The sequence below is a fragment of the Narcine bancroftii genome, chromosome 3 (genome assembly GCF_036971445.1).
Source record: "Narcine bancroftii isolate sNarBan1 chromosome 3, sNarBan1.hap1, whole genome shotgun sequence".
Lineage (NCBI taxonomy): Eukaryota > Metazoa > Chordata > Chondrichthyes > Torpediniformes > Narcinidae > Narcine > Narcine bancroftii.
In genome coordinates, this window is record NC_091471.1 from 62,612,032 (window position 1) to 62,638,822 (window position 26,791).

Consider the following 26,791-nt stretch of genomic DNA (forward strand, 5'->3'; position numbering starts at 1 on the left):
AATAAAAGCCCATTGGTTTCTCTACAATAGTCTTCGAGTGATTGATGATGCATCATTCCTCAACTTACACGTCTGTGTTCCGTTCTGGCCAACTGGATGTATCTTGGAATGGATGTATGTCGGAATTGCACTGCATCTATGTTACAGTTTGTCAAATTCAATGTGGCAGCCACCAAGGCCGGCTCTTGCATTATTTTCCATAGGCCCGACTTTCACCCGTAAATGTGTAATTTTTATATTTTTTTCTTAATTAAAAAATTTTTTGGGACATATCTATGGTAAGTCTCATAGGTAAGTCATGGAATACCTGTAGTCGTGTGTGTGTGTGTGTGTTTATTTTACATTCCCCAATTTGCATCATAGCAATGAAATTCATAAAACCTAGCCTGATTATATTTACTCTGCCCTTGTGTCACAAAAGCACTTTAGTTTTATTAGGGAGAAATCATTAATCCATTTTATTGAATTGAAATTTAATTTGAAGATTCAGCACGTTAACAGGCCCTTCCGATCCACCAGTCAGAACCCACTAACTCCACGCGTCTTTGGAACGTGAGGGGAAACCAGAGCTCTCGGTGTAAACCAATGTGATCTTTGGAAGGAAGTACAAACTCCTTGTGGACAGGGGGTGGGTGGGCTTGAACTTGGGCCGCTGGTGCAGAAATAGCATTGCGCTGCTCTGTTAACTGTGTTGTCATTATCTCTTTTTTTCAGTCCTGGAACAGGGTTTGGACCTGATATATCAACTGAACAATTCTTTCCATAGATGCTGCCTGACCCTGAATTCCTCCAGCAGTAAGATTTTTCCTCTGATTCTATGCATATGTGCATTTACAAAATAAGCTAAATTATGGCATTTTTAAAGATGCTTCTGTGTAGGACTGTATCTAACTTTGCTCTCTAAAGCAAAACAGTCTTTGTTTTATTTATGTTTGCATTAACTGTAGGCAGGAAGCATTAAATGGGTGTGTTATAAACAATTTCACTGCCCAGAACAGACTCACTAATGACTTCAGCTGGGTGGCCCTTAAAAGTAGTTTTCTTCTAACCTAGAGGGCAGGCAGCATTTTTCCTGAGAGACTGGATGCTGATTGATATAAGATGGGAGGAAGCAACAGAAGGGGGAGGGTGATTAGTGGAAATGAATGGTCGAAAGAAAGCATCTCGTGCATCCGGGCAGGGAGAGGGGACCTCCTCTCTTCAGCACGTGACAAGCAAGAAAACAGCCAAGTGCGAATAAGATTGCTGCACCCAGCAACCAAGCACATGCAGGCAGATGCCAGAGAAAATAGAAAACAGTGCTTGTTGAGGAGCTGAGTGCGACAGCACGCTCCAGTTAGTTTGCAGCTGGGCTGCACACTTCAGACAGCAGCACTCGAACTGGCTTCTCCACCCCCTGCAGTAAAAGGCTGTAGGTGATTGCACTAATTAACAGCCATGTGGGAATGATAACCTTCTCAGAGAGGATTAGCTCAGGGCACCAGCTGCCCTGGACAGAGAATCCAAGGAACAGTCAATACTGAAGCGAATGGAAAGAAAAGGAGCCATGAGATCCCCGGAAATGCTGCAGGTACAAGGAAAACTTAGTGGACTGTGTGAAATATTTGGACAGAAGGTATGATTTCTGTAAGCATGAGTGAGCCCCTTGTTTTTATCCATTTTTTAAAGGGCTCTGACCAACTGAGTTTTGAAAAATATTGCCTCAATTGAACTTAGGGTTACCTCAGCAGTTAATTGAGTTTCTGTTATTTTCCACATTTCAGCAATGTTGGTTGGTGTAAATTGAAATCACTTTCTTGTTTTATTGGTGGTGATTTTCAACTTGATGAGTCTGCAACAAACCAGACAGCAAGCTACTGCTGCCCTCGAAGATTCTGATGCCGTCATAAATCAGCTCATCTTAACTTGTTGTTGCAGACTTGATGGAAACCCCGAGAAAGGTTTCTGACCCAAGTATGTGTGATTAGACTCTAAATTCATAGGGGCTGCAATGTGATGATTGACCTGTTAATAACAGGACAAAACCTCAGCTCCATCAATGGACCAAGCAGGGAATGCCTGATCCAGAAGTTTCAAAAGTTATTTACATGTGAAAATTGTAACAATAATGAGTTTATTGTCATAGAAATTGTACATGTACATATGCAAAATTATTATTTGAACAGGTAGTTCATTAAATAAAAAGACAAAATATCTGAAAGAACAACCACAACAGTATACTTTTTGAATTAAAAAAGTCATTAAGTACAAGTGTAGTTTAATAAAAGTGACTTTATGTGACTTTGCAATCCTTTTGTGGAGTTGGTGCAATCCTTGTGACTGTAACAAGGGGAGGGAGGTTCAAGAGCCTGATAACTGCTGGGGAAAAATAACACTTCTTGATCCTAGAGGTGCCGGCCTTCAGGTTTCTATACTGGCCTGAAGGTAGCAGTGAGAAGAAGTTGCGCCCAAGATGACATGGGTCTTTTATGATGTTGACTGCCTTCCTGAGGTACATTTTACTGTTTTACTTCAATGGACATTTGTTTGCTTTATTTAAAAGAGCACACTTCACCTGATACTCCCTTGGCTGCTTTCTTTCTCCATTCGATGTCTTGTTGCTAACTGCTCTATTTAGTTTCTGCTTCCTGAAGTTGTTCGTCCAGTTTTCAGACTGCTAGGGTTTCTTCCAGAGATGGCGAAGCAGCTAACAGCCTTTCTCTCATTTGTATACTGAAATATTCAGTTCACTTTGTCAGAATTTAAAGCTAGACTATTATGGGATGTGGTTTGATGCCTTACACATTTGAAAGACTGTGGACATTCGATAGATGTAGTGATTCAGAAAAATGACAGAGTAATAGAACTGCTGCTCCTTGGTTCCAGCGACGCAGGTTCAATCCTAATCTCTGGTGTTGTCTGGGTGGAGTTTGCTCTTTCTTCCTGAGACCACAGGAGTTTCCTCTGGATGTTCTGGTTTTATCCTACATCCCTAAAAGATGCAGATTGATGGATTAATTGGCAACTATAAACTTGTCCCTTGTGTGTAGATAAGGGAGTTGAAGGGAATGTGGGAAAGATAAAAAATGGATTAGGATAAAGTGAGTGTAAAATGAATTATTAGTGGTTGTCATGCAGTCAGTAGGACAACAGACCTTCTTCCATGCTCTATGTATCTATTACTTCATAAGTAGTTGACCTCGTACACAGGACTGGAATTGAATGTCATTTGAACATGGGATGATATATGGGTTCAGATTTCAGATTTATTGTCAGAGTACATACTTTTCTTTGGCTTGGCTTTGCGGACGAAGATTTATGGAGGGGTAAATGTCCACGTCAGCTGCAGGCTCGTTTGTGGCTGACAAGTCCGATGCGGGACAGGCAGACACGGTTGCAGGGGAAAATTGGTTGGTTGGGGTTGGGTTTTTCCTCCTTTGTCTTTTGTCAGTAAGGTGGGCTCTGCAGTCTTCTTCAAAGGAGGTTGCTGCCCGCCGAACTGTGAGGCGCCAAAATGCACGGTTTGAGGCGATATCAGCCCACTGGCGGTGGTCAATGTGGCAGGCTCCAAGAGATTTCTTTAGGCAGTCCTTGTACCTCTTCTTTGGTGCACCTCTGTCATGGTAGCCAGTGGAGAGCTCGCCATATAACACCATCTTGGGAAGGCGATGGTCCTCCATTCTGGAGATGTGACCTACCCAGCGCAGTTGGATATTCAACAGCGTGGATTCGATGCTGTCGGCCTCTGCCATCTCGAGTACTTCGATGTTAGGGATGAAGTCGCTCCAATGAATGTTAAGGATGGAGCAGAGACAACGCTGGTTGTCACATGGCATCACATACAACCCTGAGATTCTTTTTCCAGTGGGGAAGGCAGAATGACCACTTATTGGTCGTGTAAAAAAAAAACTATGAAAACAAATAAAGAAATGTAAACAACTGTGTAACACAAATAAAAAAAATTTAAAAAGTGCAAAAGAATCCTTAAATGCGTTCCTGATTGAGATGTTGTTGAAGAGTCTGATGATGGAGGGGTCCTGAACCCGATGGTACGAATCTTGTGGCACCTTTACCTCTTTCCTGATGGTGGGAAGGTTTTTGCCTGTGATGTCCTGTGCAGTTTACACTACATTTTTTCAGTGCTTTATGCTCAGAGGTATTGGTTTAATTAAATTCCGAGGTGCTGAGAACAATTGAGTTTATTTAGAACTCAGGATTAGGAATTATGCGTTAACTGTGAGTGAGAAACACATTAAAAAGTGAGAGACTTTATATATGGGGAGGAAATGGAAATTGAACAAGTTCATGGAATTCCATTGTCAAAACGTTATCAGGAGCTAATGTTACTGATTTCCTCCAGTGGTGTTATTCATATAAAAGTAAAATGAACTCTCCCAAAGGTTCATTCAATCACATCTCAAAATTGTTGATTTCAGACTGAAAAGCAGTGTTACTGACTAATGTTTGACTTCTGAAGTGAGTTCAGAATCACTCTATGCCAATTTTTTGAACTTGCTGTATTTATATGTTGGAAAATATTCAAAGAGAGAGAGAGAGAGTGCATTCTTTGATTTCCTTTCTCTTGGTATAAGCAGTGGGTTGTAATGAATGTTTGTGCGATGAAGAGAACTAGCGCTGAATTAGTTGCAAAAAAATTGTGAATTTAAGCTGCAAAATAACCCCTTTCTACAATAGGGTAAACTTTGGCAGAGAATGGTCAGGTTGAGAGTGAGTCAGTATCACTGATAATAACCAACAAAAAGTTGCTGATATCAGTTTGAGTTTCAAAAGTATGCAAATAATCCAGGTACCCTGGTGATATTACAAGGCAGAGACATTAATAATTACAGCAACAAAACATATGCTGTTCGGTTTAAGTGCCATGCGAGGTGTATTATTTTGTGTTCTGGTTGACAAATGTGTTTGTAATGCTGGACTTTATTACCTCTGGACTTGACTATTCCAGCACACACATCTTGCCTCTTGTTCCATTCTTCATAGAGCTGTCACTTAAAACAATTATCTATATCTTTGTGCATCATGTATCTTACTAGTTCGACATTCAAAGTTCACTTATTATCTTCAGTTGCCCTCCGCTTCTGTGCATAGGTTTGGCTTGAAAGGTTCCCCTCAGACTGTGGGCCATATCTCATGTTCCCAGAACTCGGTCTAGTGGAACCACTCCCTCTGGTATCTTAGCCTTTCTCAATCTATTTGTTGCTAATTGCCAATGGGATATAAACTGCCTTGATTTTTCAACCCTCTTCACTCACTCGAATCTACCCTGCTCTGGATTTGCAGCATTCACTTCACTTAGGACCAACTCTGATGTGGTCGTCAAAATTACGAACTCAGATGTTGATATGGTGGTCTGGTGAACTGACCTCTATCTTCCAGAGGTCAAACCTCAGCTATTAGATACATTCTCAAACCTCTGACTGGTCCATGACATAGCCATTGAATATCAGAGAGTCGCAGATCAGATCTCCCAGAAGCTTTTCCCTCCACAGCTTTTCACCTTGCAGTTTCTCCCAGACCCACGCACCTTGATTGGACACATCTTCTCCTCCTCTCCCCATTCAGCTTTTGAAAGGGACTTTTCTTTTCATGATGCCTTGTTCGGTTCTTCCATTTTCACCAATGATACTCACTCTCAAAACAGTCCCATACAACTGAAAGGGTGAAATGTAAGAAATCAATTCTAAGGAACCCTGCATATTGATGAATATTAAGGAAAGAACATAGTGAAATATTGAAAATAAGAGCGGGCTGACAGGAAGGGGGTACTTAAAATAATTAGGAGGGCAAATTGGGTACATGAATCATCAATAATGATCAGAGAAAATCCCATATGATTTTAGAATACTGGGTGGAGTGGTTTGTGCAATGCTTTTACAGCACCAGTGATAGGGATTTGGTTTCGAATCCCTCGCTGTCTGAAAGGAGTTTGTATGTTCTCGTGTCTGCGTGGATTTTCCCTGGGGGCTCTTGTTTTCTCTCACTGTTCGAAATGTACTGGGGGTGTATGCAAATTGGGCAGCTTGGACCAAAATGGCCTGTTACTGTGCTGTGTGTGTAAATTTAAAATTTATGGGATGGAACATAGGGAAAGAATAGGGCTATCTGTGAGTAAAGGGCATCATATTTGGACAATTCATAGGGAAGGGTGGTGAAATTCTAACATTTTCGCATTAACAATGAGGAGGTAGTAGATGCAAGGGCATCTACTAGAGGTAGTAGTACAAGGGGATATATGCTTGGTCTAGGAAGGGTGTCCCAAGGCTACTATGAGAGGCAAAGAAGGAAATTGCCGAAGCCCTGACATTTTTAGAACAACATCAAGTTCAAATGTCAAATTTATTGTCAAAATACATACATGACATCACATACAACCCTGAGACTCTTTCTCCTGTGTGCGACTTACCACTTATTGGTAGTGCAGAAAAACTGTACACAGCATATACATGTAAACAAATAAAGAAATGTAAACAAACTGACTATATAATACAGAGAGAGAAAAAATGAAGTGCAAAAGAGTCCTTAAATGAGTCCCTGATTGAGTTTGTTGTTGAGAAGCCTGATGGTGGAGGGGTAGCAGCTGTTCCTGAAACTGGTGGTGCAAGTCTTGTGGCACCTATACCTCTTTCCTGATGATAGCAGTGAGAACAGAGTGTGTGTTGGGTGGAGATAATGCTTGATGATTGGTGATGCTCTCAGCGTTCCCTATAGATTTTCACAAGGGTGGGGAGGGTTTTGGCTGTGATGTTCTTGGCTGTGTCCACTACTTTTTGCACAGCTTTCTGCTTGGGATATTGGTGTCCTCATACCATACTGTGATGCAGCTGGTCACATTTTCCATCACACATCTGTAGAATTTATGGTGGTTTTCAATGTCATTCCAAACTTACTCAAATGCCTGAGGAAGTAGAGCTGTTGACGTACTTTTTTCACAATGCCATTAGTGTGTTGGGTCCAAGAAAGATCCTCCGAGATAGTGACTCCCAAGAATCTAAAATTGCTCACCCTTTCCACCTCTGATGCCCAAACATCTCTGGATTGTAAACCTCTGGTTTCTGGTATTACTGTCCTAAATTGGCTCTTCATTAAGCAAAGTCATGACTTTAAAATTTCCTTCATTGTTTTCAAATTTTCCCATATCCACATCCCTCCTGCCCTCTATAATCTCATCTACCCTACCATCCTCATGCAGAGCTCCAGTTTTTCAATTGTGTCTTTTTAATCAAGACACATTGACAAATGTGCTTTAAGCTCTCATGTTCCCAATCTTTGGAATTCCTTGCAAAACCTCATTGGCTCTCTTTCCTACACTATAAATCCATTTTAAAACCTAATAATCCCATTTTAAATTCCACATCCCATTCCCACATTGACATATCTGTCCATGGCCTAATGCATTGCCAAACCAAGGCTATCCACAAATTGGAGGAACAATGCTTAATGTTCCATTAGTTGGAATGTCAAGGCAGAGGTGCAATCAGATAATTATGAGGGCCATAGATAAGGTAAGTGGAGTCTTTCCTTCCATGGTGGAATTGTCAGAAGAGGAAAGTTTAAAGGAGATTTGTGAAGCAGATTTTTCTCAGATTGGTAGATGCCTGAAAACTGGGCTGCCAGGGAAGGTAGTAGAAGCAGATCTGAAATCAATATTTAACAGGCTTTTAGACAGACACATGAACAAGCCGGGAATAGAAGGGTATGGACCATGTATAAGCATGCATAAGATTAGTTTAGTTGGGCAGAGGGGTCTGTTACTATAGTGTGCATTTCTGTGTTCCAATTGTCCAGTGAAGAACTGCGGACTAGGACCTGTGGAAATAAAGGGAGGCATGGGAGGCAGTTAACACATTCTTCAATAATTCTTTCATTAGTAATAATGAGATTGCTGATAAATTAACTGCTTTAAATATGTTGATTTGTGGCTGTGCATCTCCCAATATATTTGGAGAACTTTCTTTAAGTTCATCACAGAAGTATGTAGGTCTTTTCTAGCACATGAAGATGGCCAGGATGTCAGCTCAATATTTGATGCAAAAAGTGGCAGCTGCAATTGCAACATTCCTTAAGTATTACACTGGACGTCTGATCCAGATTGTACAATCAACTCAGAATGGTAAAAATAGCTGGCCACTGCAATTTTCAGAAGTGCATGGGCAAACTGTGCAACTTAACAAGCTATCCCTGGTGAATCAACCTTGCGTCAGACTTGGTTTGAGAACTCAAAGGTGGCTGGTGTCAGTCCCTGAAACTCTTGGAAAAATATGAATTGGAAAAAATCACATTTGTATTCCATTCACAACCGTTTTAATTATAACCCGGAATGTTAAAGCAACGGTACAAGCGGTAAAGAACTCTAGAGCACCATTGGGAGTTATCAGGACCTGGCAGTTGTTACAGAGCATATAAACAAATTCTGAAGCATTTATGATTCTTGTGGTGAGGTCAAGAGACCAAGATAATGATTTGTTCAACTGTGCCTCAGCTCAAGTGCTGGCAGCTCTACAGTACCACATGTGAGTAACATTCCAACAGAAACGTGTGGGACAGTTACTGTGGGAGACCCCCATTTGCTTTTGCATGAGCTTTCAGAGGTTGCTGGAAAATGTTCTAGTTTTAGCAATAAAAAGGGGTCTTCAAGACAAACTATTCTAGAGTGTACTATAGTGTGCATTTCTGTGTTCCAATTGTCCAGTGAAGAACTGCGGACTAGGACCTGTGGAAATAAAGGGAGGCATCCTTTCATTTATTTGCTAGTTTTAGCATAAGTAAATATGAGCATGGAAATGCATTCAATAATGAAGAAAGCATGTTTCTGGCAATAACATGAGAAATACTGGACTGTTAAGTGTGAGATTCACTGGTAGTGTGTGAGCCATGTAACATTGCCAGACTTTGAGTCATTCTCTTCTGCAAAGCCCAGGGCTAAGCAAAAGCAACAATGATAATTGTAAATAGCATGGCTTTAAAATTCCATTTTCACCTGGCATGTTAGCAAGGAACAGCAAATCCAATTTGGCCAATAGCACAATAAATTCTAAGAACCTTTTATTTGAAATACTGAAACATGCACCTTGGGTTTCTAGAATATCTTATTGTATTTGCTTTTGTATTTTATGTGTGTACATAATGCAAAGGCAACTAATTTGTGCCTCTGGCTCATGCAGCAGTAGTGTCAGAATGATGATCGGTGACCTTGGCTGATATGACAGTGATGTTAAGCGGCGGCTATTTCCTCTCTTAATATTGAAGAGAGACGGCATCTTAAAGTGAGACTCTGCTCAGGTTCGGATAGTGTTTGGGGGATATTTAGAAAATATCAAAATAATGCGCTGTGCACCAAGGATTTCTGGACATTCCGTGCTACTTTAGTTTGCATCCAGTTTTTGTAAACAGGAAATATAGCCAGCAAGATCAAGGACTTGTATCAGGGCTACCAATCAAGCAGCTTGGCTCAGTTACGCCAACAAAATCTGGTTCCAACAAAAGAGAACAAAAATACAGAAAGAAAACTGCTGAAATCACTGGCAAACAGAATGCTGTCTGTATTTCTCTCGGAATACTGTGCAGCCTTAGGCAAGGTTGGGTCTGATGGAATAAATGTATGGTGTTCTGGATACCATACATTGCTGTAAAATAGATTTTTTTATGGGTTTTGATTTGCAAAGTTGAAGAGAATCAGTCAACTAGAAGCTGGTGATGAAATTAGACTTCATTAGGTTGCTCTGAATGTGTATGTAAAGTAACAGTTGTGTTATAAATTCTGTTGAAGTGAGCGTGACCAAATTTTGGAAGCATAATTACAAAGTACATTTGCTGCTTTTTAAAAGCATTTTGTAAACATTTAGGGACATTTTTTACTCTGCTATCTTTAAATGTCAAAGAAAATGTACCCATTCTGTACTTGACTGCCACAGAAGAATTTCATTCAATAATACCCACCTAAATGGCAGCTAATGCTCACTTCCTGCTGAATTTAATGTGAATTTAAAAAAAAAACAAAGTACATCAAGATTTCTGGAGCCGTTTAACTCTGATGTTTCTTTCTTTTCTTTCTTTGGCTTGGCTTCGCGGACGAAGATTTATGGAGGGGTAAATGTCCACGTCAGCTGCAGGCTCGTTTGTGGCTGACAAGTCCGATGCGGGACAGGCAGACACGGTTGCAGCGGTTGCAGGGGAAAATTGGTTGGTTGGGGGTTGGGTGTTGGGTTTTTCCTCCTTTGCCTTTTGTCAGTGAGGTGTGCTCTGCGGTCTTCTTCAAAGGAGGTTGCTGCCCTCCAAACTGTGAGGCGCCAAGATGCACGGTTTGAGGCGATATCAGCCCACTGGCGGTGGTCAATGTGGCAGGCACCAAGAGATTTCTTTAGGCAGTCCTTGTACCTTTTCTTTGGTGCACCTCTGTCTCGGTGGCCAGTCGAGAGCTCACCATATAACACGATCTTGGGAAGGCGATGTAAACTCTGATGTAAACAATTACCAAATAGTCTCCTGCAGCCCTATGAACCTTCAAGGACCCTGCAAGAAGTAAATCACAAAAATCTGTAGACACCCTGGTTGAAGTATAAACACAAAATGCTGGAGAAGCTCAGCAGGTCAGTGTCCTTTATGTAGCAAAGGTAAAGATAATCACTGACGTTTCAGGCTTGAGCCCTTCATCATTGCTACCTTGATGAAGGGCTCAAGCTGAAACATTGGTTGTGTATCTTTGCCTTTGCTACATAAAGGAGACTGTTTGACCTGCTGAGCTTCCCCAGCATTCTGTGTTTTTACTCCAAGGTCTCTGTGTTCCTCAATTACTGGCACTTGGCACTCACTGATTATCTTTACCTCATTTTTGGCAGCTCTCCATCAACTATCAAGGCTGAAAGCTCTGGAATTCCTCTCTAAACTTGCCCACCTATCTCTCCCTTATTAAGAAGTTCCTTAAAACTTACCACAAGTTGGACTCCAAGTTGGAATTGTTCTACTCTCCATGTCACACTTATTTTTATGACTATTTGTCATTATTGTTGCCTTGAAACTGACAGGGCTATAAGGACAACTCAGTCTCAGGCACAATATACAAAGGTCCTGTCCCCATTCTACACTAACGTACTTCCGACTGCAATGGTCAAAGACCTTAAAACACATTTTAAATATATCTGATGGTTAAAGATATTTTTAAAATGTTGTGTATGTGTGCACGCACATGCATTTGTTTTTAAAAAAAACATAAATGATAAATTTACTGCAAAGCATCTTGCTGCTAAAAGTTCATTTAAAACCATTAATTTAAATGTTCTTATCTTTTCAATGAAGTGGCAGCAGGCCTGATTTAACGTTGGAGCTCAATGCACTGGCATCTTCACCCCCCCTCCCCCCCACCCCACCCCACCAAATCTCATTTCTGATCACCATATTGCAATACCATGACAGGGAAGTCAGGAATGAACTGGCTTTTGCACCGAAGTTTCTCTCTCTTGAACTCTGTCTGAAAATCAATACAATCTAGCTCATTGTTTCTTTGACACAACTTTTGTTTGCACAAACTCCACTGAAGCCCATTAAGATGTGTTACTATTTTAAGGCCAATATATTGACAAGTTAAATTCAATTTTTTTCTGAACAAAGGATAACATTAGATTAGTAATGAGAAGACTCGATACCGACTGAACATTTTTATCAATGGATGTTGCCTGACCCGCTGAGTCCCTTCAGCTTCTCACTGCATGCCTCTGCAGCTTTCTCTATCGTATTCTATTAAGTGGGAAAGGGTGGAGAAAATATTTAGAAGAATGTTACTGGGAGTAGTTGGCTTGAATTATAAGGCTAGACTGGGAATTTTTCTCACTGAAGTATAGGAGGCAAAAGGGAGATTTATAAAATCACGAGGTAAATAGTCATAGCCCCTTTCCTTGAGTAGGTGAATCTAAAACGAGAGGGCATAGATTTAAAATGAGAAGGCAAAGATTTAAAAAGAACCTGCGGGGCACCTTCCTTCATATAGTGGGTATCTCGATGAGCTGCTAGAGGAAATGGTTGGAGTAAGGATAATTGTAAGGCATTTAGTACATGGATAGGAAGTATTTAGAGGGATATGAGTCAAAGCAGGCAAATGGGACTAGCTTGTTTGGCATGGTCAAGTTGGCCTGTTTCTGCTCTGTAGAAATCTATATCTTCTTAATCAGATAACAGAAACTGCCTGTTTTCCCATAATTAATAATATTCAAGATAATTCAAGATGATTTAACTTCAAAACATGATTATGTTGTGTCAGGAGTTCCTGAATTAGAGGAAAGTGTGCAGACTATTCCGTTGTGGTTTGCTATTGCTTCAGCCCAGCATGAAACCAATCCATATAAGAAAGTAATAAATCAGCTGAATAGAAAAGTTATAAAAGTAACTTGAATATTGGAAAACGGAATTTAACATTTGTAGCGTGAATAAAAGCTCTCACAACTGGAGGGAGAACTTGCACTTTTATTAGCTTACCAGGGAAACCAGGGTTATATATGGGTAGATGGGGGCGGAGCCAGCCATCAGTCTAACATACCACTAGTGAATGTCAGTTCACTGCATTCACCCCTTCCTGCAGAATTTAGGATCTGTGGATGAAGACAGAGAACATTAATTCAGAGAAATTTTTAAAAAACCAATTATTTACAAATTTAGGCGTATGTGGGATTGGTGAGGACCAATTTCACCCTTTCCACTAGGGGGTTGGTCTTGCTTTTCCTCATGTGCTTCCTGAGAAGGACCAACCCAGGAGTGTGGTTCCTGATGCCGACTTTCTTTCAAAATTGAATAGGAGCTCATGAGGAGTAGCGTGGGTTGTGGCACATAGTTAGCGACCGGATGGAATGGAGCACCATAGGAAGGACTTCCTGCCAACTTGAGTCTGGAAGGCCGCTTGACCAGGGCCAGTTTGATAGCCTTCCAGACCGTCGTGTTTACCTTTTGAACCTGCCCATTCCCCCGGGAGTTGTAGCTCATAGTCCTACTGGACGTGATGCCCCTCGCTAGCAGGTACTGAAAAGATAAGAACATTTAAATTAATGGTTTTAAATGAACTTTTAAAGGATGAGCCCCAGTTGCTATGAATATAGCTGGGATACCTGAACAGGGTGAAAATGGAATCTATGGCCTTTATGACTGATGAGGTAGATGTGTCTGGACATGGAATGGCGAACGGGAAGTGGGAGTACTCGTCAATGATAAAGAGGAAAAGGTGTTCCCGGTCATGGAGGGGAGAGCACCATTAAAATCGACACTGAGCCTTTCGAAGGGTCTTGATGACTTGATCAGTTGCGCCTTTGCGGGGTGGTAGAAGTGTGGCTTACACTCCACACAGACTTGGCAAGACCTGGTCATTTCCTTGACATCTTCCATGGAGTAGGGCAGATTGAGTGCCTTGATAAAATGAGCCATGCATGTAACCCTTGGATGGCAGAGCTCATTATACAGAGACTGCAGTTGGTCGGTGTGTGCAGAGGCACAGCTTCATCTGGATAAGGCATCTAGAGGGTCGTTAAGGGCTCCTGGGTTTTAGGCAATGTCGTGATTGTAGGTAGAGAGCTCGATCTTCCACCCAGCAATCTTGTTATTTTTGATTTTTTTCCCCCTCTTGACATTATTTTTTTTTAAACTTTATTTAAGATTTTATAACATGAATAACATATAGGATTACATTAAAAAAAATTAAGAATAAAATAATAAAATTACAATACAGTATCAGTAATCTAAATAAACTATACCCTCCCCAATAATTATTACACATTAATAACCCAACTCAAATTAGTCCAACCCCCCTTTCCCCCCCAAAATAAAGAGTGAAGAATTAATAAAGTTAATATATGTGAGAAAAAAAACCCACTTACAAAAAAAACAAAAACATAACCGATTAAAATACTAACAAAAAGAAAAGTAATTAATACTAAAATATCAGACTTAAAAAACATATTTAAATCAAACTTAAATGCATATATTTAACAAACGGAGTTAAGATGAAACATATATTTAACTCAAACTTAATATAAAAAATTAGTAAAGTTAGTAACATTATCTATCAAAAATTCTTAAACAATAATCAATTCTTAAAAAAAAATTGTAGCATGAAAAAAAAAGATGAAAAAAAAACTTTCTCTATAGAGATAAACCTTCACCAAATATCAACTAACTTCACATCTATCATCATATTAGTCACATAAACCACCATCTTAAAACAAAATTCAAACCTCATTAAGCATTGTACAATTCAATTTTAGTACTCTTCCACTATTTTTCCCTTTTACTCTTGAATAGTTATCCAATAAAAGCTCCAATACCACATTTAAATATCCCCAATCATTACGTTAAAATTCAGATATCCAAATAATAAAAACACATCTACAACGAAATCTACATCTTCAACAAATGGAGCATAAACCACAAACAAAATTCAAGCCTCATTAAGAATTGTACAATTCAATTTATAACTTTCACCATTATTCCCTTCGTTCTATAACTAAAATAGCAAAATAATATACACCAGAATTACCACTCCTTTCACCTTAAAGTTAAAGAAAAAATATTAAAAAAAAACTTATCCATCCCATTCACATTTAAATTTCAGATATTCCTTATCTACTGAATAAACTTTACAAAAAAAAACCACATCAATTTTTAGTTTTTTAAACAATCAAATACTTTCTTATGCTTTTTTATTATATTTAAACAAAAAAAAAATCCTTCATTCTTTAATCTAATAATACAAAAAAAAGGAAAAAAACGGGTAGGAGGTTAAAAATACCCCCTCCCGTCTAAACCGCGCAATGCGGTAACTCCCAAAAAAAATGGGTGTGAGATAACTCACACGTAGCAGATGACTTTCAGGAAATAGTGCCTATCCAGTTCTTTCCCCAACTCTCACTTCATCTTAAACTAACATCATCATTATTTAATATCCCTTTTTTTTAAAAAATTAGAAAAAAAAAAGGATAACTCTTCTTTTAATCAGCTCCAACTGCCGAGTCACCATTACAACCATTCCTTCTTGGAGCACGGCTCTTTTCTTCCATCTCTTGTCTCCTTAGAGATCGTGGCGGACTATGTCTCTGTTGAAACTGAGTAATTGGCAGCTCTTGAGCAAATGCTATAGCTTCCTTTGGAGAATCAAAGAACTTTGGTTGGTAACCATCTTGAAAAACCTTCAAAACAGCTGGGTATCTAAAGATTGCCTTGTAACCTTTCTTCCACAACAACTCTTTAGCAGGATTGAATTCCTGTCGTTGGAACATAACTTCTTGACTCAAATCCACATAGAAGAAAACTCGATTATTTTGAATCATCAAGGGTGATTTTCTCTGTTGTGCATTTCTAATAGCCACTCATAAAATTATTTCTCTGTCTTAATAATTCAAACAACGAGCCAAAACAGGTCTTGGACTTTGACCTGAAATAGGTCTTCTACGCAAGGCTCTGTGAGCACGTTCCAGTATTATACCTTCCGGGAAATGTTCTTGACCCAGCACCTGCGGAATCCATTCAGTAAAAAATTTTCTTGGGTCTGGTCCCTCCATACCTTCCGGCAAACCAATAATCTTTATATTGTTCCGTCTGGATTGGTTTTCCAAATAATCAATCTTTTTCACCAAATTTTTATTTTGAGTTTGTAAGTCTTCGACCATTTTGGTCACATCAAAAACTTGATCCCGTATTTCGTCTATATCTTCTTCACACGAATTAAATTTATCTCTCACTTCAAGCTTAAAAGCTCCAAACTCAGCCATCTGTTGAGAATGTATTTTCACCAGAGTATTAAATCTAGTACCAAGTTCAGTCATAATCTTGGATAATCCCTGCATTGTATAAGATAATTTAGATTCAAGATTCACAAAAATCTTTTCAATTGGAAGAGATTTTGGCTCAACAGATTTCTGCTTCTTCTGCATAACCAAAGGATCTTCTGTTCCTTCCTTCATTCTGGTTGCCTTCCTTGTAGTATGACTGTGTGTGGAAACCCCAGCCACAGCCTCTCCAGCAGTGACTGGAGGACGCTGGCCGGGGTTTTCCCCAGTCCATAATGTATTAAGTTCTCCCAGTACATCAAGTTGTATAGGTTCTTCTATCTCAAGAGATGCAGTTTGCAGCGCCACCTCTACAGTTGACAAATGCCTTTGAGTAACTCTTTATTCTAAAGGCTGTTTGGCGCCCTCTTTAGGGGGCTCTATCGATGTAACATAGAGCTCTACATCTGAACACTGTACCTCTCTCCTGGGATCCATTTCACGTTGAGTCCCGGTGTCTTTCCTGTAGGTAGGCTCCAAAACTTGAACTTTTGGAAAATGTAGTTTTTTGATGATCTGTTGTTTTTTTTTGTTCTTTTTCACCAATTGTACCATCATAAGTTAAATTAACAGCACTGAAATTATCTAAACTTTTAAAGAATTTTAACAGGCATTTCTAGACAAAACAATAAGATAGAGTCAGGAGAGAACTGGAAGGCAGGTCTGATCCTTACGCCATCTTGCCACGCCCCCCCCCTTGACATTATTAAACATGAATGCGACGAGCGGTGGTCAGTGAGGAGCGTAAATCTCCTACCAGCCAGGTAGTGTCTCCAGTGCCTCACGGCTTCTACAATGGCTTGAGCTTCCTTTTCCACAGACGGGTTCCAGAGCTCATGGCTTTGCGATATCCAAGAAAAGAATGCAACTGGCCTGCCTTCCTGGTTGAGGGTAACGGCTAGGGCTACGTCCGAAGCGTCGCTTTCCATTTGGAAAGGTACATTCACGTGCATGGCGACTTTCGCAATGTGATTCCAGAGGTATTAATAACTGTTTGGGTTTCAGCCAAGAAGGGGGAAAATAGTGGTTTTTAAGAGAGGTCGAACCTTATCAGCGTATTGAGGGATCCACTGGGTGTAATATGAGACAAACGGCAGGCATCTCCTCAAAGCCTTCGTGATCCTGGGAATGGGGAGCTCTAACAAGGGGCACATCCAATTGGGGTCAGGATCAATGATGCCGTTCTCCACCATGTAGCCAAGGATAGGCAGACATTTAGTCCTGAACACACACTTGCTGGTGTTGTAAGTGAGGTTCAGTGCTTTTGCCGCATGGAGAAACCTCTGGTGGTTGGCGTCATGGTCTTCCAAGGTATGGCCACAGATGGTGACATTATTGAGGTAGGGGGAGGTAGCCTTCAACCCATACTTATCCACCGTTCTGTCCATCTGCCTCTGGAAGATAGAAACCCTATTAGTAATACTGAAAGGGACCCTCCGGAATTGATAGAGATGACCGTTAGCCTCAGATGCTGTATATGGATGGTCCTCGGAATGGATTGGCAGCTGGTAATGAGCAGCTTTCAGGTCGATGGCTGAATAGACCTGATATTGCACAATATCAATCACCATGTCCAAAATTAGAGGGAGTATGTGTCCAGAAGTGTGTACCAATTAATCGTTTAGCTATAGTCAATTACTAGCTTGGACTTGTTTTCCCTTTTACCACTACCATTTGCGCTCTCCATTGGCTGGTGCTGAGCAGACGTTGTGTCTCAGACTGTATGAAATCTCGGTCTGGTGTGCTGTACTTCCTGCTCTTGGTAGCAATAGGTTTGCAGTCAGGGACAGATTTGGGCAGAGAGGTTGGGGGAGGGGGTCGATATTCAGTGTGGAGAGGCTGCATGTGGGTTCTGATTTTAGAGGCCCTGTGTTCTGAACCGTTACAGGGGGAGGGGACCAGAATACTCCAAGGTCACGTTTTTAAGATGACACAGGAGGTCCAGACCCAATAGCACTTGTGTACACAATTCATCAAGTACGTACAGGCGTATCTTACAAAATTACCCCCTTCAAACAGAATGCGACTGAGATGTAAGGAATATTTGATAATTGGAAGGATACATCTTTAAGTTGTATTCTTGCATAATCCGTGAGTCTATGAAGCTTTCAGTCGAGCCTTTGTTGATATGGCATTTAGTGGAATGTCCGTTTACCTTCACAGTCATTATGGAGTTGCTGAGATAGTGAGGTCTGTCCTGATCTAGAACCATCGAGGCTAGGACCCTGGAGACTCCATACTCCTCACTCGAGTGGCCCCCACTGTCCTGGGTTGCCTGTGGGTAAGATGGCGTCGGCCTCGTGGTGTGGCAAGGAAAGCCCTCCTTCCTCCTCTGACGATGATGGCACAGTTTGAATATGAGTCATGGCAAGATGACTGCTGAGCCTTTTCACGCCATTTCTTCAACTGTCACTCTCTGTTGGTGTGTAGCACAGCAAGTGGGTTTGGGTGAATTCAGGGCAGACGGCTTGGGGCTGGAGTTGGATCCGGGAGCGGTGCAGGCCACGGGCTTCCCCTCGCGTGGCAAACCCTCGCCCAATGTCCTTTCTTGCCACACCTGAAACACACAGAGTCTTTAGCTAGGCAATGCGACCGGGGATGCTGGCTCTTGCCGCAGTGAAAGCACTCACTCGAGGAGGACTGAGGTCATGGGAGCAGCTGGTCCTTGGAAGGGGTCACCTGGGTGTCGTTCTTGAGCTTGGCCTGTTCCAATGATTTGGCCAGTTCAACATGGTTAGCTAGGTCCATCTTACCCGACTCGAGTGGACCCCCGTGACTAGAGTTTCCTGGATCTGTTCTTCTTCACGAACACGGCACATAGCCACTTCGTACCTGCACTTCTTGGCAAGCGACCACAGATCCATTAGGTAATCATCAATGGTCTCTCCTGGCCATTGGTAATGTAGAGTGAGTCACTGTCTTGCTAGGACCTCATCTTGTGACTTGAGGTACCGAGCCTTCAACACCTCAATGGCAGCATCATATGTAATGCAGTCCCTGATGACTGCATACCATATAACCATTTACGGAGCGGAAACAGGCCATGTTGGCCTTTCGAGTCCGCACCAGTTCACAGATTTTGTGCGCCCTCTTCAGGCATTGGTCCCGGTAGATCTTCATTCCTTTTCATTCCTACCCTTAAAAACGAGTGCGGACCTCCTGGGTTCATTGGTGTGGAAGACATCTCTGGCCACGTTCGGGTAGGCTTGGAAGCAGTCTAGCCAGTACATGAACTCCTCAGCTGTGTCGTGGTCAGAGGGTCTATTACCTGGCTTGAGTAACTCTTACATCATGTAGGGAATAAGCTAATAAAATTGTAGCTTGAATAAAAGCTCTCACGACTGGAGGGAGAACATGTGTTTTTATTAGCTTATAACTGGTCTTGCAGTGGTCTTGAGAGGGGCTCAGGGTTTAGACGGGATGCCATATGGGTAGATGGAGGCGGAGCCAGCCATCAGTATAACACAGCACCAGCGAATCTCAGTTCAGTGCAACATTGGAAAATTCTGGTGCAATCTAAAACACCAGGTTGTTATCATCTTGCAGATCCTGTTTGTATCCTGTTTTCAGTTCAGCTGTCTTGTATGTTGGCCTTAAGACAGCAAAAGCCCAAGCCACTGGTGTTCTCAAATAAGTCTGTGATTTCAACTCAAATCAGTTTCTATGCTCCTACTCCTCAATATGCAGTGACATTATCAGTTTGTAGTTTCCAGAAACAGCTCTTTTACGAGTAACAAAGCCTTTATTTGCAGCTGATTAATGGAGCAGACAGCAGAATACCTGAAGGAAACCTGGAAATTCGGAGAATGCCGAAGGGTTGTTCACTTTTACAGCAGGACATCATGATCAAAGCCTCATTTAACTTTCCACTCAGCAATGGGTCAGATTGATTGTCTTTTGATGAAGAGCACCAATGATGAGGGCTTCTGATGAAGAAAACTACTGGTAGGAGGCCGAGTTATTGGGGCCAGACCCTACCAATAGAAAGAGATCTACAGGGAAAGAATCAAGGCATAGTGATGACGAGGGATAGCAAACTTCTTTGATGATTCTTCAGTTGTTAAACTTAACTTGGTGAGAAGCTGACCTTATTATAGTGCACTTTGCTCAGTGCAATCAGGCAGTTCTTCCCTCCACCATGAAATTGGGCGATTATTTTGATACATACTTCCAACCCATCAAGCCATCTCTTGCTCATTGCGAATGTTCATATTGATACCTGTATTAATCCTGCCTCTCGCCATCCTTGAATATTGTGGAAGATGCATTCAGTGAAGCAATATCTACTGTCCCCACTGGGATATCTCATAAAGGATGCAGTTGAGATGATGGTACAGATAGGTAATCATGTAGCCAAAAGTTCGGCAAATGATCTATAAATGTAGAGAGATGTGAAGTAATCAACTTTGGTCAGAAGTATAAAAGGCAAAAAGCAGATTATGGTTTTATTGGAGAGAGAGTGATGGAAGTTGATGTATCCACAGAGGTCTGGATGCTAAAGAGCATGAAATACAAGTCAATATACAGATATGACAAGTAATTAGGAAGGTGAATAAAATGTTGATCCTTATTTCAAATGCAATAAAGAATAAAAATCGGGATACACACTGCATTGTGAGACCTGTACGATGTACAGTTTTTGCCTCCTTTCTTAAGAAGGGCCATAATGATTTGGAGGAGGGGGTGGTTAAGCAAATATGCAGACGATGCGAAAATAGGGGGAGTGGTGGATAGTGAGGAAGGTTTTCATGGATTGCAGAAGGATTTGGTTTGTTTGGAAAAGTGGACTGAAAGATGGCAGATGGAATTTAATGTAGATAAGTGTGAGGTGAAAAAATAAACCAAAATAGGATATGTCCTATTAAGGGGAGGGCAATGAGATACGCAGAGGAATTTGGAGTTATGGTACAGAGTTCCTTGAAGATGGATTCCCATGTAGACAGGGTGGTTAAGAAGGCATATGGTATACTGGCCTTCATAAATCATAGCATAGAGTATAGGAGCTGGGAAGTGATGCTGCAATTGTTTAAGGCATTGGTGAGGCCAGGTTTGGAGTATTGTGCTCAGTTCTGGTCTCCAAATTATAGGAAGGATATTAGATAAGATAGAGAGGGTGCAGAGAAGATTTACAAGGATGTTGCCTGGCTTACAACATCTAGAGTACAGAGAAAGATTAAGGAGACTGGGACTTTATTCATTGGAACATAGATGATTGAGAGGTGATTTGATAGAGGTATTTAAAATTATGAAGGGAATAGATAGACTAGACGTGAGTAGACTCTTTTCCCTGAGGGCAGGGGAGGTTGGAATAAGAGGGCATAAGTTAAGGGTAAGGGGGCAAAATTTTAGGAGAAATGTTAGAGGATGCTTCTTCACTCAGAGAGTGGTGGCAGAATGGAATGATCTTCCAGAGGAGATAGTTGCAGCAGGGTCCTCTCTGTCATTTAAGAGAAGGTTGGGTGTGTACATGGACGTGAGGGGTTTGGAGGATTATGGGCGGAGAGTGGGGGTGGGGAACTAGTGGAATTGTTCAAGTGAACCGGCGCCGACTCGAAGGGCCGATTATGGCCTATTTCCACGCTGTAATCTGTCATGGTAATTTATATGATTGCAGGAGAACTGAAATAAATTCATAATTCGATAGAGGCCAGACAACTAGTGAAGCCTGGATTGTGCCTGAACACAACTTAAGCAGGATCACACCCAACGAAATTGGTCTAATGGAGTATCCTAGCCAAGATCTTGACCTGGAACTCTTTGGAAAGCTGGTAATTTCTGATGTCTACCTTTTTCAGTCCGTTGCATTCGTTTATTCTTTGCGGAGAACGCGGTGACTACAAATCTAACTTCCTGAGGCGCCCATTCCAATTTGAGCACCTGTCTGGTATATGTGAACGTCAGTCTCCTGATGCTGGTCACTTCAGTAAGAGCAGAAAAGCCATATTGATCATTGTCAGGAGTAAAGCATGAAAGTCTGCAGACACTGTGATTGAAGTAAAAATACAATACTGGAGATACTCAGCAGGTCAAACAGAGTCCTTTAAATTGCAAAGTACATAACCAAGGTTTTGACCTTGAGCCCCTCATCAAGGTGTGAAGAGGAAAGGCTCGAGCCCGAAATGGTTATGTATTTTTATATTTGCTCTATAAAATACACTTAATCATTGTTAGAATGGGTTTCCATCTCATTGTTATGTAAATAGCTTGTTGCAATTAAGAATTTTCAGATACTAAACTGGCTTTAGCTTAAGTGAGCTATAAATATAATTTGAGAATTCAAATGCTTTTGGTACAGCAAACCTGCGCGTGAAACTTCATCAAAAATATTTAGTAAACCTTTCTGACAAAGATGTGAGCATCACTTTTGAGTAAGAGTGGATTGCAGAGAATCCTGTGGAATAACCTGTACCTGTTGCAATATCTAAGCTCACATGCACAGAAACACTGAGAGACGAGTCAATGTAAGAGGAAATGCAGTGAACGCAAATCTGGAAGGCTGATGTGTCCAGCAGAAACTGCATAAACATTGGCAGCTGATTTATTTGAACAGATTTAAGAGATCAATTCAGTGTACAAGGGTCAGCGTACCAGAATCTCTTCCCATGCATTACATTTTAACTGCTGCTAATCAGTTATGGAATTTAAAGCCCATTCACCAAAGTTTTACTGTATTTTCAACTTGTTTGGAAGAATTTGACTTTATTCCGATATAGCTAAATACTTAAATAACATAACAATTACAGCACGGAAACAGGCCATTAGGTCCTTCTAATCTGCACTGAACCAAACACCCCTCTCTAGTCCCACCTCCCTGCACAATGCCCATAACCCTCCATCTTCTTCTCATCCATATACCTGTCCAACCTTTCTTAAATAATACAATTGACTCCGCCGCCACTATTTCTCCTGGAAGCTCATTCCACACGGCTACCACTCTCTGAGTAAAGAAGTTCCCCTCATGTTACCTCTAAACCTCTGCCCCTTAATTCTTAACTCATGTCCTCTTGTTTTAATCTTTCCTCCTCTTAACGGAAATAGTCTATCCACATCCACTCTGTCTATCCCTTTCATAATCTTAAGTACTTCTATCAAATCCCCTCTCAACCTTCTACGCTCCAAAGAATAAGGACCTAATCTGTCCAATCTCTCCCTATACTCTAGATGCTTAAACCCAGGTAACATTCTGGTAAACCTTCTCTGCACTCTCTCCACTCTGTTTATATCCTTCCTATAATTAGGCAACCAGAACTGCACACAGAACTCCAAATTAGGCCGCACCATCTTACCTGCAAAAGAAATCATTCATGTAATGTTTTACATCATGGGTGACTAATGAATTCTGTTGCAGTACTTCTTGTCTTTAATCAGTAGAAAATTACATGCTGGAATAGAGGAACATGCTGGAATAGGGGAGGAGGACAATGTACAATGGTCGAATTCTCTGAACAGAATTAATATCCCCTTTCAGGAACACTGAGGCACTGATTGTCATGCTTTTGCTCTATTTATGTTTGACTTTTTGGCGTGGTTCAGACAATGTGCGTATGATGTTTGGTTTGGCCTCAGTGGGTTGAAGAACCTATTTCCACTGGGTGTGATTCTTTGAATTCTGTGTTTTTTGAATGTTATCATTTTTATGGCCTGAGCTGCTGGGAGAACCACCTGAAGCACTCGCAATAATTTATTTGGGGAAAGGACATTATCAATTTCCCCCAGTATCAAGTTCAGTTTTATTATCATCTGACTGTACATAGACAACCAGATGAAACAACATTTCTCCGGACCTGGTGTACACACATACACAGAACATAATATTCGCTTACATACAGAAAGATATAATTTAAAATAAATAAATATTTTGTGATGATTTACTCAGTTACAGAATAATGTTCATCAGTCTCACAGCCTGTGTAATGAAGCTATTTCCCAGCCTGGCAGTCCTGATTTTGATGCTCCTGCACCTCCTTGTTGGTAGTGAGTAAAAGCTTCTGTGTGCTGGATGGAAAGTGGCTTCAATAATTTAAGCTATGCTCCCAGTAAATGTTGTCAATGGAGGAAAGAGAGACCCCAGTGATTTTTTTGGTAGTTTTGATGATCCTCTATATTTACTCCTGATCCATTGCTTTGTAGCTGGTAGCCTTCCCCTCCTCAACCTCCTTAGGAAGTGTAGGCACTGCTATGCCTTCCTGACTAATGAGGAGGAGTTGTGGATCCAGGATAAGTTGACCTTTATATGCACACCAAGGAACTTTGTGCTCTCCATTCTCTCCACAATGGAGCCATTGATGTGCAATGGAGAATGGTCGACCTTTGTCCTCCTAAAGTCAACAATTATCTCCTTTGTCTTGTTCATATTGAAACACAGGTTGACGTTCTTGCACCATTTTACGAGCCTCACAACCTCCCTTCTGTAAGCTAACTCATTATTGTTGCTGATGAGACCAGCTATTGTTGTATCATCTACAAACTTGATGATTTTGTTTGCATTGAATCTGGCCGTGCAGTTGTGAATCAGTAGTGTGAAGGGTAGCAGGCTGTGCACACAGCCATGAAGTGTGCCAGTGGTCAATGTGATGGAACTTGAGGTTTTGCTGCCAACCTGGACTGATTGTGGTCTCGAATCCAGTTGTAAAGAGAGGTGTTGAATCCCGACGAGAACAGTTCATCCATCATCCCCTGAGGAAGATTGAGAATGCATTTCCAAGTTATTTTACTGATGTACTGTCATTCCCAACTGCAGCGCTGTTGGCTGTAAACTCACTTTAACTTCACTAATGTTACGTTCATTGAATATTCTTGTGACTTGACTCCTACTTGTACTATATTAGAACAGAACAATACAGTACTCGGGAAGAGTATTTGGACCATGTGTCTGTCAAATATGATACACAAATTAAACTAAAACTCTGCTGCTTGCACAATACATATTCCCTGCATGTGTCTACCTAGAAACCTCTACTCCAGGCAGCCCATTCCAGACACCTAGCTCTCTCTCTTAAAAAAAAAAGTGCACACATCTCCTTTAACTTCCACCCCATCATAAATGCATTTCCTGTAGTGATATTCAGACCATCTAGCCCAGGGGTGTCAAACTCAAATTCACGGAGGGCCAAAATTAAAAACTTGGACTAAGTCGAAGGCCGAACTAAATATTTATTAAAATTTTCGACAACATCTGCATGTTTTCTCTTCTTTCAACACATGTAATGTTAAACTTTTTCTTATTAAAATAAATGTTTAATAATAGTTTTGGATAAACTCTTTAATTGTCATTGGCCCAATTCCTTTGGAGCTCTGAAACCGTGAACATGACGAGTCAATGAGGGATGATTAAAGCAGTGGTCTTCAAACTTTTTCTTTCCACCCACAGACCACCTTAAGCAATCCCTTACTAATCACAGAGCACCAATGCCACAGGGACGCGAGTGGAAAGAAAAAGGTTGAGAACTTTTGTATTGTGGTAACTCCACATCTGATTAGGTTAATTGTTAGGCAAGTGGTCAGAGAAGGACCCCTCCCACCCCAAGAAAGACTTAAATCTCAGGAACAAAATAAGCTTCCGTCTCACTGCTCCCAATCTTACACACAGTCCTGATGTGGAATGTGGAGTCGCAGTTCCACGTTCACCCGAGTTCAGGTGCTGTCTCTGTGGAGTTTGTACGCTCTCCCCTTGTCTTGGACCAACAGGTCGGTCGCCTGACGAAGGCACCCGAACCCCCCGTTGAAATGCTGGCGTCCGGGGCGGTGGAGGAATTGGCTGAGAAGAGCGCGTTGCTCCCACCCCCCCCCCCCCCATGGTTGGAGAGGGATTAAACTGCGATCTCACGCCGCCGGGCTCGTCTCCAACAAAAGGAGCGGGAGGCAGGGTCCACCGCGAGGGGGAAGGCATCGCCAACGAGACGTTCGGTCCGGCGCCACCGCTGAAGCGCAGACCCAGCGAGGATGGTCCCCAACTCCAGCCGCGTCTGTGTGTCCGGGAGCCGGGTGGGCTGAGTGCGGCGCTCCGATCCCCGGGATTCGGGACTCTGAGATCCCTCCACACCTCTGGCATCTTCCTTTTCACCTTCAGTGTGCATGCGCTATACTGGCGCGGCGGCCAGCGGGCCAACTCTAATATATATTTAATATGATCTTGCGTGCCAAATATAATTATATCGGCCCGCGGGCCAGAGTTTGACATGTGTGATCTAGCCTATGAATACCTATCAATTTAAAAATTCTATTGGGTCCCCCTCAACTTCTAACACTACAAAGAAAACAACTCAAGTTTGTCCAAGCTCTCTATATCTTGTATCCTCTTATCGAGACAACATCCTGATAAATCTCTTCAGTACCCTTTCCAAAGCTACCGCATCTTTCCTGTAAAGGGACGACCAGAATTGCACACAATACACCAAGTGTGATTAAAGCAAAATTTTATATAACTGAAACTTGATTTTCTTACTTTTCTACTCTGTCCCCAATGAAGTGAAGCATACTATACACCTTCTTTACCACCCGATCTATTTATGTGTCCACTTTCAAGAAGCTATTGACTGAACTTCAGATCTCTTTGCACATCAATGCTTTTAGAAGTTCTGCCATTAGATGTATGTGCTCCTCTTGTGTGTTACCTCCCAAAGTGGCACATCTCACCCTTGCCTAAATTAAGCTCCACCTGCCATTTCTCTGCCCAAAACTGTAACAGATTGATATTCTGATGTGTTCTATGATAGCCTGCTATACTGACCACAGCACCAATATTAGTGTCATCTGCAATTTACTAACCCATCCACCTACTTTTTTTCATCCTTGTCATTTATGTATATCACACACAACAGGGGTCCCAACACCGATACCTGGGGACCACCAGTTAGAATAATAGCCTTCCACTTTTACCCACTGTCTTCTTCCCACCAACTAATTCTAAGCCCACACTATCAAGCCTAATGGTCTTCTGATCCATGCTCACCTGTGTGCACAAACTGCAGTCTGATTATAACCAAGTAATCACT

General features: G+C 41.4%; 1 protein-coding gene across 2 annotated transcripts in view; it reads left to right on the forward strand.

Annotated features, from left to right (window-relative positions):
* The first annotated feature begins 1,319 nt into the window (after positions 1–1,319).
* pdzd2 (PDZ domain containing 2) overlaps positions 1,320–26,791 on the forward strand; it is a 284,865-nt gene continuing 259,393 nt past the window's right edge. For both annotated transcript variants that reach the window (XM_069924184.1, XM_069924185.1), the window contains exon 1: positions 1,320–1,570. The gene's annotated coding sequence lies outside the window, so the exon portion shown is untranslated. The remainder of the gene's footprint in view (positions 1,571–26,791) is intronic.